This window comes from Alexandromys fortis, unplaced genomic scaffold, assembly GCF_014885135.2.
Source record: "Alexandromys fortis isolate MF-2015 unplaced genomic scaffold, M_Fortis_MF-2015_v1.1 scaffold_224, whole genome shotgun sequence".
NCBI classification, from domain to species: Eukaryota; Metazoa; Chordata; class Mammalia; order Rodentia; family Cricetidae; genus Alexandromys; species Alexandromys fortis.
The window spans coordinates 443543-458785 of record NW_026068104.1 but is presented as its reverse complement, the minus strand read 5'-3'; the positions used below and the strand labels follow the sequence as shown (position 1 = coordinate 458785).

General features: G+C 40.4%; 1 long non-coding RNA gene and 1 pseudogene across 2 annotated transcripts in view; both read right to left on the bottom strand.

The window, feature by feature from the left end:
- Positions 1-705: 705 nt before the first annotated feature.
- The window catches only part of LOC126489624 (uncharacterized), a 64580-nt gene continuing 50042 nt past the window's right edge, over positions 706-15243 (bottom strand). For both annotated transcript variants that reach the window (XR_007588968.1, XR_007588967.1), the window contains exons 4-5: positions 3588-3733; positions 706-896 (exon numbers count right to left, since the gene is read on the bottom strand). This is a non-coding gene — a long non-coding RNA (uncharacterized lncRNA). The remainder of the gene's footprint in view (positions 897-3587; positions 3734-15243) is intronic.
- LOC126489623 (60S ribosomal protein L9-like) lies at positions 12967-13531 on the bottom strand (annotated as a pseudogene).

Here is a 15243-nt window from a genome sequence, read left to right as displayed (position 1 = left end):
AGAACTTTTATATTAAAAAGGGGCAAAATGGCTCAACATTAAGTCACTTGCCTCTTAGGCCTGGCAACCTGAGTGCAGTCCCCTGAACCTACCTGAAGGTAGGAGAACCAGTTCCACAAAGTTGTCCTCTGATCTCCATACACAAACATTGGCACGCATGCCCCCTCCACACACAGCAATACTATAAAATAAAACCAAAAGAGCTGTGCTGGGAGATTATAATAGGGTAAGCTCATCAGTGGAAATGAAGGTCAATACCCTAAGTTTATCTGGAAATGAGGACCATTTCTCTTGAATGGCCAGAGGTTTGCTAGAAATTCTCAAGTTCAGGAGGGCCTAGGAGGTTAGGTGAAGTGTGATATCATATTACAGGCTCCAGCAGGAAAGGAGAGAGTTCCATTTAAAACAAAAACCAAACCAAAACAAAACAAAACAAAAAACAAAAAACAATTGATATTAGGCTGAGTGTGGTGGCAAATGCCTTTAATCCCAGTACCTAGAAGCCAGAGGCAGGCAAGTCTCTGGAGTTGGAGGCCAGACTGGTCTACATACTGAGCCCTATTCTCAAAAACAACAAAAAAGATATTCAGTGTTAAAGTTATTAAAGAGTTTAAATTCTATAACAGAAAGAAAATTTTCATTTAAAATATTTGCATTTATTATTAGAATTGTGTGTGTATGTGCGTGCACACGTGCAATCGGGGATATTTGTGTGCCACTACATACATGTGGAGATCCATGTGGAGGTCAGAGGACAACTTTGCAGAGTTAGTTTTCGTCTTCCAGGTCATCAGGTTTATGCGGCCTTTATCTGCTAAGCCATCCTTCTGGCCTTATTTATTTTTCTTTATGTATTATATTTTCATCGGGAGGCATTTCTGTGTATCATAGCAGTCCTGTGGAAATCAAAGAAAAACTTACAAGAGTTGATTCTCTGCTTCCAACATGTGGGCCTAAGGCTTGAACTCTGTTCCTCAGACTTGGTGGCAGACACCTCTGCCGCTTGAGCTAGCTTGGCTGATCATCATTGTTTCTTTGCTTCTTTTTTTTTGAGACAAGATCTATTTATGTAGCTTTGGCTGTCTTGGAACTCTTTGTGTAAACCAGGCTGGCCTTGAACTCAGGAGATCCACCTGCCTCTGCTTCCTGAGTACTGGAATTAAAGGCATCATTACTTCTTAATAAAGCATTGTTTTACCTCAACAGGTTTGAAACCTATTGTTATTTCTACCAATTGAAACAAGGCATAGAAGTATTTATTCATGGATAGACTGGTTTTCTCTTGTCAGCTATAAACACAGTGCTTAAAACTCCTGGTCAATTAATTATATGTCATGCATTAAAATATAATTGAAATTTTGTCACTGCAATTTTTCAGGCCTCCAATTATCCTTACAGTGGATAATTTAGTGATCCATATGGACATTACTGTGTAGATCAATTGTTTTCTGCCTATTTTCCTGTAATTTATATGAAGTCTTATCAACAAAGAACATTATTGCAGATAATTTCTTTTCTGTTTTTCTCAATGTGGGATTTAGAGTCTAACAAATTACCAAAATATATGTTTACTATCTCATAAGAAGTATGATAATAGCAACCTTTAATTTTTTTTAAGCAATCGGAGTTTCTCTACACTATACAACTGAACTCCAATGTGCAGCTCTTCTGCCTCCTGAAATGCTAGACCTATAGGTGTGTACACGTCACTGCATCAGAAACATGACTGTATTATTTCCCATTGTAGCAGGGTAGAGAGTTGGTTTAAAATCCAAATACTGCTGACATAAAATAAGATTTTTGCATATCTAATGTATACACATAGAACAAAATCTTCAAGTTATATAAGGATATACACTGGCAACCAGGCCTCCTGCTCTCTCTCATCTCAAAATTCACCAGCTTCTCCCTCGGAAGCAAATGCCTGTGGGCAGTCTCACGTGTTTCCTTTGAGAGGTAATTTCACTGTGCTTTGGTGAGGAAACGAGTAATTGCCTGTTCCCTAGCAAGCTCTTAGTACCTGGCAATACAAACATGTAGCTCCAAGGCCAAACTAATGTTCTAGGTATTGGGATGGAACAGTGTCTGCCCTTGAGTTTTCTCAACTTTATCTTCAGAAAACACATTCTCAAAGCAGGTCACAAGAGACTTGTCAGAACTACTTCTAGCTGGACAAAACACTAATGGACACACAGATGATGAGCATACAGTAGCCAGTACACCTCCCAGATCCAGACATTTCAATAAATGCTTTGGGTGGGTTGTAGTGCAAGGAAGGAGGTGTGCTTTTATGCAAGACGAAATCAGCGAGAAACTGTTCACTATTTTCTAAGGAACTGGAGAGTTCATCAAAGAGGTGCTGTGTAAATGACAGACAGTTGGCCCCTGGCTCAGTGATACACAGGAGCCATTCCAGCAACATTTGTGGTCCAGAGGAAATCCTGGAATTGAGATTTCACATAAAAGGGACAGAAAGGCAGTATTTGATATTTATTTATAAAGAGCAGAAGAGATAAAATTAGAGCGCCAGTGAAAAGCATGTGGTAATATGGGCTGAACCACCCATTGAATTTGCAGATAATGAAGCCTTATGTAAACCTCTTTAGAGAGTAGTCAGTCTCCTTATATTTACTATGCCTCCTACATTCCTAGCGCTGTCATGGGAATACCATTCACTTCGGAACTTCTCTCAGAGGTACTAAGAATGGATAGTGAAGAACAGCAGCAAGTTTCCTATATTATATTTGTTTGTTTGTATTTTTTTTTTTGAGACAGGGTTTCTCAGTGGCTTTGGAGCCTGTCCTGGCACTGGCTCTTGTAGACCAGGTTGGTCTCGAACTCACAGAGATCAGCCTGCCTCTGCCTCCCAAGTGCTGGGATTAAAGGCGTGCACCACCACCCGCCCCGCAGTTTCCTACATTATATACACCTCACAGGTTGACCCTCTTTACTAAATGGTGATAACTTTAATAAATTGTTGCAGCTATATTATTTGCATATTTAAATACAAATGTGTTCTTTTCTGCAGGGAGCTCTCCTGTGCATTTTTAAATGTCAAACAGTGTCCCTGGTCCCCATAGTACTCCCCTTAAAATGTCTCTAGACATTTTGGGCAAATATCCCATGGAGAACTATTAACCTAAAGCTTCGTGAGTCTTTCTTCTTTTCTTTGGTCTTTTGAGACAGGGTCTTGCATTATCAGCCATGCTAATATCTAATTGACAACTCTCCCTCAGTCTCCTTCATGCTGGGATTACAGGTGTAACCCTCTATGCCTTGCTGAACCTTTTTGTTCTACAGAAACTTTTTAAATTAACATTTAGAATGCTTATCAAAAGGTATTTCTAAAGGTGCAATAATGGCATTCATATCTTGGTACTACCAAACCAGCTGTCTAATTGGACTTATGATGTACTTAACGGCAGGAAAATCATGCCTACTACAGGAAACCTAGTCAACTGCCCAAGGCTAGTGAGGTATTGGATCTTAGAGGACAATTGACTAGTGCCACTTGACTAAACCAGTGTGAATCCTAACTGCACTCGAAATACTTACTCTTATACCCACAGGTAAGTGTAGCTTCTCACCTTTCATCCAAGGTTCCCACTGAAGCAGAGACCACTAGAGAAAACCACATCTGGTCCAAATGCAGAGAACAGCTGATTGTGGGTTTTCCATCCATAACTGACGCATTCACAACACAACAACTCCCATACCTAAGGCTCAGGGAACACTGTGAAAGAGGAAATGGAAAGATTGTAAGAGCCAGAGAAACAGGAAGTCTTCTGCCAGACTGTGTCTCCAAGAAATGCCTGGGAAGCTTCACCCATGATACCTTAACAATATGGCTGTCGACACAAGACTTGAACAATGACATATAGACATGGTAACACAGAAAGGGAAAAAATCTCACAGGAGCTCAGCCCTGGACACAAAACTATAAACAACTAAAGACTGTTGGTAGAGGGAGGGAGAATTAATCTTCCCCAGGGATCAGTCCTCTAATTGGTTATCCAATATCAAGTGGTCAGCCCTGAAATCGCTTACATACAAACAAAAGTAAATGGACTCAGTGGGTTGTAGTTACAGATTTATGCACAGAGGAAACAATAATAATTTTTTAAAGGTATTCATGAAAGGGAACACATGAGTGGGGAAAACTGGAGGGAGGAGGAAGGAGAAATTACATAATTATATTTCATTTTAAAAACTGAAAACAGGGTCTGGAGAGATGGCTCAGTGGTTAAGAGCACTGGCTGCTCTTCCAGAGTTCCTGAGTTCAATTCCCAGCATCCACATGGACGTTCACAGCCATCTATAATGAAATCTGATGCCCTTTTCTGGTGTGCAGGCATACATGCAGATAAAACACTGCATACTAAATAAATAAATAAATCTGAAAACAAGTGCTGGCACATGCTTTTAATCCCAGCACTCGGGACACAGAGGCAGGGGGATCTCTGTGAGTTTGAGGCCAGCCTGGTCTACAAGAGCTAGTTCCAGGAAAGGCTCGAAAGCTACAGAGAAACCCTGTCTCAAAAAAAAAAAAAAAACTGTAAACAAGAAAAAATTTCTAGATTATAGAAAAATACAGATAATACAAAAATCCTGCTATTAAAAGTCTTCTTTCATAATTATAAAACAAAATTATTAAAATACTGCATTCTGCATTCATAGCTGGGTGGTGGTGGAGCACACCTTTAATCCCAGCACTAGGGAGATATAGGCATGTGGATCTCTGTGAGTTCAAAACTAGCCTGGTCTACAAAGCAAGTTCCATGACAGCCAGGACTATTGCGCAGGGAAACCCTGTCTCAAAACACAAAACACCACATTCATGTGCATAAAGGTTAAATCGTAACCAAAAGGCTTAGAACAATGAACAGTATTTCTCACCCCATTCCTCCATGCAAGTAGTCTCATTCTCTAAAGGTTACCACAATTGCTTTTGAGACAGGGCTTAATGTAGCCCAGACTGGCCATGTCATTGAGGATGTAACCTCGAGTTCCTGATCCTCTGCCTCTGGAGTTCTGGCTTTAGACTTGTGCCGTCACAGTGGGTTTTCTGCAGTACCAGGGATTGAGTTCGGGGATTTTTTTTTTTTTTTTTTTTTTTTTTTTTTTTTTTTTTTTTTTTTTTGCACACTAGCAACTGAGCTTTACCAAGTGTTTCTGACTTGGGTTTTTCTGATGGTTCATGTCATTTCCATTAACTTGTGTTATAATTTGGATATGAGTTTTCTTCCAAGTTTCATGTGTTGGGAGCTTTGTTCTCAGTGTGGTTGAAACTGTGTTGAAGCTGATGTTACAGAACCTTAAATTAAGAGGTGATTAAGTCATTTGTGCCCTACGTCTTGGGAGAAATTAATGTAGTTCTCACTGGACTCCAATTAGTTCCTATGAGAATGGTTTGTTAATAAAGACTGAGACTGGCCCCTGAATCTCTCTGGCTTCTCATCTTTCCATTGGATCCCACTGTAATCCCACATGGTACATTATGATAGCGTTAGAAGGTCCTCAACAGAACCCAGCAGATGCTGTGAGATTCATTTCTATATAAAGCACACAGCCTCTGGTATTGAGTTATAGCAATGAGGACTAATACATCCTGTTTATCCACTACTTTAAACAAACAAAATATTTTTAAGCACTGTGTTTGCTTTGTTCATTCTCAGACAAGGTCTCACTATGTAGCCCAGGCTGGTCTCAAAGTCATGGAAATCTTCCTGCCTGAGATTCCAGAGTGTCACCACCCCTAGGTATCTTCCTCTTCTGAGGACAACAGTTGTATTAAACTACAGATCTATATTATGGCTTCACTTTGCTTCACTCACTTTGGAAATGACATCTTTAGCTATATTTTAAGGTATGAGGGGTTCAACATATGCATTTGGGAAGAGACACGTTAGCCCATAGCAAGCACCCACTGGGTGATAGTCACAGTTCCAAGGAGTAGGAATAGAGCAGTGAGTGAAACATGAAAATCTTTGCTCTCGATGATGCTCTAGTGAGACATAGAAGCAATAAGAAAGATAAATAGCTAAAATATTGTCTTAGTCACTGTTCTATTGCTGTGAAAAGACATCATGGCCAAGGCAGTTCTTAGAAAAGGAAACATTTAATTTGGGGCTTGCTTACAATTTCAGAAACTTGCCAGTTGTGGTGGCACACACTGGTAGGATTTGCTGGAGGCAGGAGGATCACAATGTCCAAAACAGTGCATTTTTATCACAGCAAGGAGCATGGTCGAATGCAAACAAGCAGAATGGAGCATGGACCAGAATCTAAGACCTTTACATCCTGATCCAGAGGCAGAGAGAGAACCTGTGCCTTGCATGTACCTTTAAGACCTTAAAGCACACCCCCAGAGCCTCAGCTCCTCCAACAAGGCCACACCTCGTAATCCTTCTAATCCTATCAAAGCATTCTACTTCCTGGTGACGTGGATCCAATGGGGGTCATTCTTATTCAAACCACCACAAACATGCAACAAAAAAAATATGTGCAATATGGTAAACAAGATGATGGCTCGCTCAGCTTGCTGCCCCTGTAGAGGTCCCAAATGTTTGGCCCAGCACCAATGACTCAAAACTGTAACTCCAGCTCTAGGCAATACAACCACCTTTTCTATTCTCCTTGGGGACACACACACACAGCAAAGACACAGAGAGACACATATACAAGAAGAAAATGAAAATATTTTTGAAAACAGCAAACGCTATGGAGGCAAACTAGACAAAGGAGATAGAGAGTTGGGTGGCTGCAATTTCAAATTACAGTGACCAGAGCAAACCTGAGAGGTAGGTGCTTTAATAAGCACCTGAAAGAGATGATAGAGTGAGTCACGATAATATCCGGGGAAAGATAATTCTAGGCAGAAAGTATAGCTGGTTTCAACATCCTAAAGTGGAGACAGGGTTAGATCACTATAGAAACTCAGCAAGGCAGCCATTGGACTGTTGCAAAATGAGAAGGAATTGTAGAGGATGGAAATTGTGAGGCAGACAATTGTGTAAAGCTTAGGTAGCCTTAATGGCATGATCTTTTGTTCTGAGTGAGCCACCGTGACAGAGTTTAAGTTTTAAGAGAATCTCTCCAGCCGCTGTGTTAATAATAGACTAAAAGGGGGCAAAGGTGGAAGCAGAGAAACCAGTGACCAGAATATTGCAAGAATCCATTTTCTCTCAATTATTCCTTGGTTTACCAACTGCAAACAGCATCTATTGCTTCCTGCGTGACAGAAGGGGATTTAGCACTTATACCACAGCATCCCCCCCCCTCTTCCCCTAATACATTGCTGTTATTAGTTCCCGTTTAGTTCCCTCCACAACACACAACAGATGCAACGTGCATCTTTTTGTCTTTGTTTTTCTTTTAATTCTCATTCACCTATACATATTGTCTCTGGGTTTCATACTTCTTAAAATTAGAATATGGATGTCTCTATGTGTCCTTCTACTTCCTATAATTCTACTTTCTGTAAGCTTTTACACTAAATGTGTCAGCAATAAAAGCTACGTTTTCATCACGCAGTGGTGGCGCACACCTTTAATTCCAGCACTCTAGAGGCAGAGGCAGGTGGATCTCTGTGAGTTCCAGCCATGGCTGTTACATAGAGAAACTCTGTCTTAAAAGAGACAGCTAAGTTGTCTGTGATTTCTTTTCTTTAGCTTGGATTCCAAAAACCGAATAAAATAGTGTTTAGCTTATTATTATGATTTCTCAGTATAAAACCAAAGATTGGGCCATGATTGTGTTTTCCTCTTTGCAGACCCAATGATACTACCTCCTCTGCCTTACCTCAGCCATCTTTCAGCTTCTTTTTCATTTTGTCTATGTTTCTTTTTAAAAGTATTTCATTTATTATTACTCGGTGTATGCATGCATCTATGATCTGTGCACTTCAGTGTGGAAACATTTGTAACACAGCAGATTCAGAGGACAGCTCTGTGTAGCTGCTTCTCTCCCCTGGCTTCCTGCACAAGACCTGCATAAAGTCAAGCTGCTCTGAAGTCCAGCATGAAAGAGAACACAGGAGTACCCAAGTCCCCACTCCTAGCTGAGGAGCTAGGTCCAGTTGGTTGTTATTCAGGGAAGGAGAGTCATTTTTTTTGGGGGGGGGGATGACTAGTAGTCATGCCCAGGACAGGTCTACACTTATTTTTTAAACTTAGTGTATATTGGGTACAATTGCATGCCAGCACATAGCTATTCCATCTTTAACATTGCATTTATTAGCTGATGTGGTGATGCAGAACTTTCATCCCAGCACTCGGGAGGCAGAGGCAGGTGGATCTCAATAAGTTAGAGGCCAGCCTGGCCTATAGAACGAGTACTAGGACAGGCTCCAAAGCTACATGGAGAAATCTTGTCTCGAAAAACAACAACAACAACAATTTCAAAAAACCTAGCTGGTCTACAGAGTGAGTTTCAGGACAACCAGGGATACACGGAGACATTCTATCTTGAAAAAACAAAAAAAAATACATTTTTTATTTACGTCTGAGCACAAATATGGCACTGCATGGAAGGCAAAGGCCATTGTGCAGGCATAGGCCCTCGCGTTTCACTCTGTGGGCCTCAAGTATTGAACTTGGCTCATTTAGTCAGATGGGAAGCGTCTTTATCCACCGAGCCATCTTGCCATCGCTAGAGACTTAATTTTTAAATACTTTTGGGTTGATGAGGTAGCTTAGCAGGTAAAAGCACCTGCCATCAAGCCTGATTACATGAGCTCCACCCTCGGGACCCACGTAGCAGAAGGGCACAACCAACTCTCCAGCGTTGACGTCTAACCTCTACATGTGCACAGACTGATCTACAAACTAACAAACACATGAACGAATGTGAAAAAAATAATAATAATTTAAATTAAAAAAATTTATGCCACAGAATTACTAAGTATAATATTGAATATTTAAAAAAAAAAAAAACAGAATTCTCGCCGGGCAGTGGTGGCGCACGCCTTTAATCCCAGCAGGGAGGCAGAGGCAAGTAGATCTCTGTGAGTTCGAGGTCAGCCTGGTCTACAAGAGCTAGTTCCAGGACAGGAGCCAAAAGCTACAGAGAAATCCTGTCTCGAAAAACAATACAAAACAAAACAAAAAACCAGAATTCTCCTCCTTTCCAACTGGAGTCTGTAAGGACACCATACTCATCTGACCTCCAAGATCCTCCTGGACTTGGGAATAACTGGGAAACCTCTTACCATTCCAGGGAAATGGTCCTGATTTTGATGTACCTTCTCCAGGCAAATTGAGGATGTTGACCTTCATTGACCTTCCACTGACAAGCTCACCCTGCTGTCATCCCCCAACAGATTTGTATGTGTGTGTGTGTGTGCGCGCGCGCGCGCGTGCGCGCGCACGCGCGTGTGGGCACGTGCACATGCCAAGATATAGAGGTCAGAGGGCAATTTATAGAGTCAGTTCTTTCTCTGCATTCAGGAAGGTTTCAGGAATCAAATTCAGGTTGTCAGGCCTGTGCAGTAAGTACCTTTACCTACTGAGCACTCTAGTCAGCCTTCCCATCACATCTTGCTTCTAACCTTGCATTCATTTGCACAGAAGCTAAGTTGAAGAATAATTGTCAATGGTAATGTGATTATGGTTTTTGAAAAGATTATAATTATCACATTTACCTATAGAAATATAATTACTGTAATTTTAAAATTCAAAAGCTAACTTTTTATTCATACAGTGTTTATTCCCATCTGACAACAACTTAATTGGTTGATGTATACACTTAGAATATTGGTCAACTCAGGGCTATATCATAAAACTAAATGGCTGAACCAACCAAAATTTTAATTTCTCACAGTTCTAAAAGCTAGAAGTCCCAGATCAAGGTGCTAGCCAATTTGGTTCCTGGCGGGAGCTCTCTTCCTACTTGCTAAGCTTCTGTGGCCATTCTTTCCTTTGTGGTACTCTGAAAGACAAAGATCTCCTATGTAAATTAATACATTCCTTATCAATAAGGGTATTTTTTAATTTATTTTATATTTAATATTTATCTATTTTAATGCATACGGGTGTTTTGTCTGCATATATGTATGTGCACCACGTCCATGCCTGGTACCTATGGAGGTCATAAGAGGGTGTCACATCTCCTGGAAATGGAGCTACAGATCATTGTGAGCCACCATGTAGGGGCTGGGAATGGAACTCAGGTCCTCTGGACCACTAAGCATCTCTCCATCCCAATAAGATTTTTTTTAAAGGACATGGAAAAGGGAAGAAGAAAATTTCCATATACTGTAATATCTATGCATTTATTTTGAAAAGATAACTAGAAATCTGAATATTCAGTGGCAAAATGTTAGCGCTCTATCTGGTGAGGACAAGTCTGCATGACCTCTTTTTAAGTTCTAGATCCAAATACAATAATGTGGTGGGTTTGAATAAGTATGGCCTATATAGACTCCTGTGTTTGAATGCTTGACCCATAGGCAGTGGCACTATTAGGAGGTGTGGCCTTGTTGGAAGAAGTGTGTCACTGTGGAGGCCGGCTTTGAGGTTTCATATATACTCAAGCCATGCCTAGTATCTCAGTCTCCTTCTGATGCCTATGGATCAAGATGCAGAACTCTCAGCTCCTCCTCCAGCACCATGTGGACCTGAATGCTACCATGCTCCCCACCATGATGATAATGGACTAGAGCTGTGAAACTGTGAGCCACCCCAATTAAATGGTTTTCTTTATCAGAGTCACCTTGGTTGTAGTGTCTATCCATAGCAACAGAAACCCGAACATACACCGGGCAGTGCTGGTGCACACCTTTAATCCCAGCACTTGGGAGGCAGATACTGGTGGATATTTGTGAGTTCAAGGCCAGCCAGGTCTACAGAGTGAGTTCCAGGACAGCCAGGGCTACACAGAGAACCCTGTCTCAAAAAATAAACCAAAAAGGAAAGAAAAGAAAAAAGGAAAGAAAGAAAGAAAGAAAGAAAGAAAGAAAGAAAGAAAGAAAGAAACCCTAAGGTAGACAAGTGACATTGGGCATTAGGACTTAAACCATGTGAAGGGTGGGGGTACGGTTCAATGCATAAAAACCGATTTAATGCAAAATTTCTCACTTGCTAGTAAATTAACAGGTGTCTGAGATATATATGGGAGAATGTCTATCTACAAGTACACAAACACTGAACTAGCCTAGCAGACAAGTGAGCAGCTTGCTTTGTACTTGATGGGAATGGTGTATAGAATGCATCCACGGTATCCAGAAGAATAGCATTAGGAATGACTAGGCAAATCATCTGCTAGAGTCGGGAAAGTGGGGCAGCAGCATCCTGTTACTCGCAAGCTTTAACCAAGGGAGTAGTGAGAAGCTAGCAAAGTCTTTTGTCAATGCGAACCATTCAGTAGGACTAAGTAGCCATTTGTGAATCCACATTCTTCATAATATCAGCTGGGTCAAAGCTCTACCCGGCTGACTGCACTACCATCACCTAACCTGTCCCATCCTGATTACAGGCTCACAGAAAAATGATAACCATGTCCATTTAACTCGCTCGCTGTGGTATTGTTGAACAGAAGTGTGTTTAAATGCTTTCGATGGTGATGATTATAGAGCAAGATGAAATATAAATGGCTACTGGCAAGTGTCATTGTAACAACTTTTATAACCCCATTATTAAGGAGATTAATATCTTCATATTCCTAAACAAGAGGTAATCACATGTCTAAAGCCTCTTTGCCCCTCACTTATTTTGTTAAAATGCTATTCTCATTTATTTTCCATCTTTTCCTCTTGGTGTGCATTAGTTACTATGGAAACATCAGGATATCAGAGTTTGAGTATCTCAACATTCCCAAGTTCTATTAGAGTATGAAAGAAATTTCTATCATTGTACTGGGGGAGGCAGTTATTGCTGTTACAAATGAAGGCAGGGCAAAAAAATCATATTACCAGACAAGTACAGGCTTTATTCAGACAACACCAGATAATGGTTAGGGTTCATCTTACCTGTTCACACTATATACCTAGACCCAAGTAGGGAATGTAGAGATGGCTCAGTCATTAAGTATATTTGCTGCTCTTACAGAGGATCCAGGTTGGATTCCCAGCATCCATTTTAGGCAGCTTACAACCATCTGCAACTCTAGTTCCAGAAGATCCAGTACCCTCTTTTTTCTCTATGGGCACCTGCAGATTCCCCACTACAGTTATCAATGGGGTCCCCCCAAAATAACATCTATTTATATTTATAACAACATAAGACATCAACCTCATTTTTTTGGGGGGGTTTTTTTTTTTTTTTGGTTTTTCGAGACAGGGTTTCTCTGTAGCTATGGAGCCTGTCATGGAACTCACTTTGTAGACTAGGCTGGCTTTGAACTCACAGAGATCCACCTGCACCTGCCTCCCAAATGCTGGGATTAAAGACATGCACCACCACCACCACCCCGCCAGCCTTGACTCTTTCAAGTCAGAACTTAAGAACAGCTTTAAAAATTAGTTGCAAGAGTTCACTATTATTTCAGTTCTCACATAGACATACATGTATGCACAATAAAATAGATATAGACAAACACCAGTGCACATAAAATAAAAAAAATAAGTCATTTAAAAAAATTAGTTGCCAGGCATGGTCATGCACATCTTTATCCTAACACCCAGAAGGCAGAGACAGGCAGATCCATATGCACGTAAATTCAGCCTGGCCTACTTAGTGAATTCCAGGTTAGCCAGGTCTATATAATGAGATATTCTTTCCAAAGATTAGTGAGGAGTTGAGCCAGGTGCTGGTGGTGCATGCCTTTAATCTTAGCACTCAGGAGGCAGAGGCAGGCAGATCTCTGTGAGTTCGAGGCCAGTCTGGTCTACAAGTGCTAGTTCCAGGACAGGCTCCAAAACTACAGAGAAACCCTATCTCAGGAAAAAAAAAAAAGTTTATGACATCATTAAAACACACAAGTTGGCTTGATAATCCAGAATCTTGTTTCTGTAGCAGGATAAATTAGATCTTATTCACTAGCCTGCTGTACTGTTCCTTGTACAGAAACATAGATGCCATCAAAAATGTTCTGGTTGCCTTGTTTTTTTTTTTATTGTTATAGCTTGCTGAATCAAAGAAGCTGAATTTGAAACAAGTTCAATATTTTTTCTTTCAAGAATTAATGTATCTTTCTGGGCTTGATAAACAGAAAAAGCAACATCTATCCTCATCTGAACCCTACAGATACTTTTTTCATACAAGAAATTTCAACAAGAGATTCATTATCCGGAATAATAATATTGATAGGGAAGTAAGTTTACATGGACCTCACCTTGTAACAGAAGCCCAGTGCACCACAGTTGAATCATAGTCTGTACATGGCCATAGATAGCTAGTTCCTTTCTCTTTGCCTATCATTTGTCAGCCCAGAGCCTCTTCCTTCTCTTTTCAATGAGGCTGAGCTCCATATTGCTATAATTCAAGATCCTCCAGAGGCTTCCTCTGGGGCCCTTCGCCATAACAATGCACCCCTTCAGAGTGGTGATAACAGTTTCTGGAATATCCTCGGTGTGATTGCTGAGAATGGTTTTCATTCTCTCCATAGATCTGGTTAAAAAAAAATAAAGCCGCACTAATCATTTATGAGCATAAATCAATTTCTTCTGGCAGAGGCAGACTTATTTCTGATCAACCATCCCATACCACAATAAATATAGAAGCTGAATAACCAGGCATGGTGGTGCTAACCTGCAATCTCAGAATCCAGGCAGTTGAAATAGAGGATCTGAAATATATGGTAAGGCCTTGTCTCAAGGAAAAAATGCTGGAAAGCACTATAAATATATTGTTTTAACTTGATCACACTGGAGGGCCTCCAAGATATCCAAGGAATTGACAAGCTGAAATTCTGGACCGGAGGGAAATGTAGGCAGGAATGGGTTGAGCCAGATAGAGATCTGGTTACATCTTTGCTTCTAAGCAACTTGCCAGTTTGAAATCTGTGGATGAAATGTTAAAAGCCTGTGAAATGATGATGAAAAACTAACAGTGTCAGAGACTCTTAGAGATGTAAGAGAAATTCCATGAGGAAAATAGAGCTGAGGATCCATGAAGGAAGAGTAATCATAGTAAATACCACAAAAGTCTCAGTCTACCCACTCCCAATCGCTAGAACCTTACCATTGGGATAAGAGTGAATGGGAACTAGATGAGTCTTATGAAAACTGAAGGTCAGTCCCAATCTCTAACCAGATTATGGTGGTCGCTTATCCTTGCTTTGTGTTCTTGCCAAAGGAAGAAAAAATAAATATCATCTAGAAGAAAAGAGTATCAACCAGCAGCAACTCTACATTTTATGCTTTGTTCTACACTCAATTACCAATAATGGGCCATACAAAAAGACAACCACTAGCCAAAATCAAGAGAAAAAGGTCAGGACAATAAACCCTGATATAAAAAAATTCAGATATTAAACTTTTCAATCATAGATTTTAAATAATTACAATTAACATATTCATGACATAAGGGATAACTTCAGCAATGTGTAATTGCTTACATGCTATATTAGTTGCTTCCTATTGCTGTGATAAAACACCATCCTCATTCAAATCTTTACACATTCCAGGCAGTGGTGGTGAACGCCTTTAATCCCAGCACTCGGAGGCAGAGGCAGGCAGATCTCTGTGAGTTCGAGGCCAGCCTGGTCTATAAGACCAGGACAGGCTCCAAAGTTACAGAGAAACCCTGTCTCAAAAAAAAAAAAAAAACCCAAAAATTCAAATCTTCATACATGCAGAAGGATTATATTAAGGAACTGGGTTAAGATTATATTAAGGAACTGGATTTCTTGGTTTCTTACTGTTAATCCATCGAGAAGGCCTAGGAATAGTAACATACTAATAACAATGAGAATACTTGGCACCTAAATTTTGACCTATAAATAACATTCTCCACCCAAAGGAACCAAGAATCTTTGCTGAAAACACTAATTCCAAAGGGTTTAGACACCAAATAAAATGGGCCTGGAACTTCTTTTTGGCCCTAAAAATAAAGAATTGATCAAATAATTATGGGAACATGTAAAAAGACATAGGAGTCAACCTTAAAGGGTTCCTTCTAATAAATTTGAACATCACAATAACAGATAAAAAATATCAAGTAGCTGGGTGGTGGTGGCACACGCACTCAAGAGGCAGAGGTGTGCGAATCTCTGTGAGTTCAAGGCCAGCCTGGTCTACAGAACAAGTTCCAGAAGTTCCAGGACTGGTTCTATAGCTATTGAGAAACCCTGTCTCCAAAAACCAAA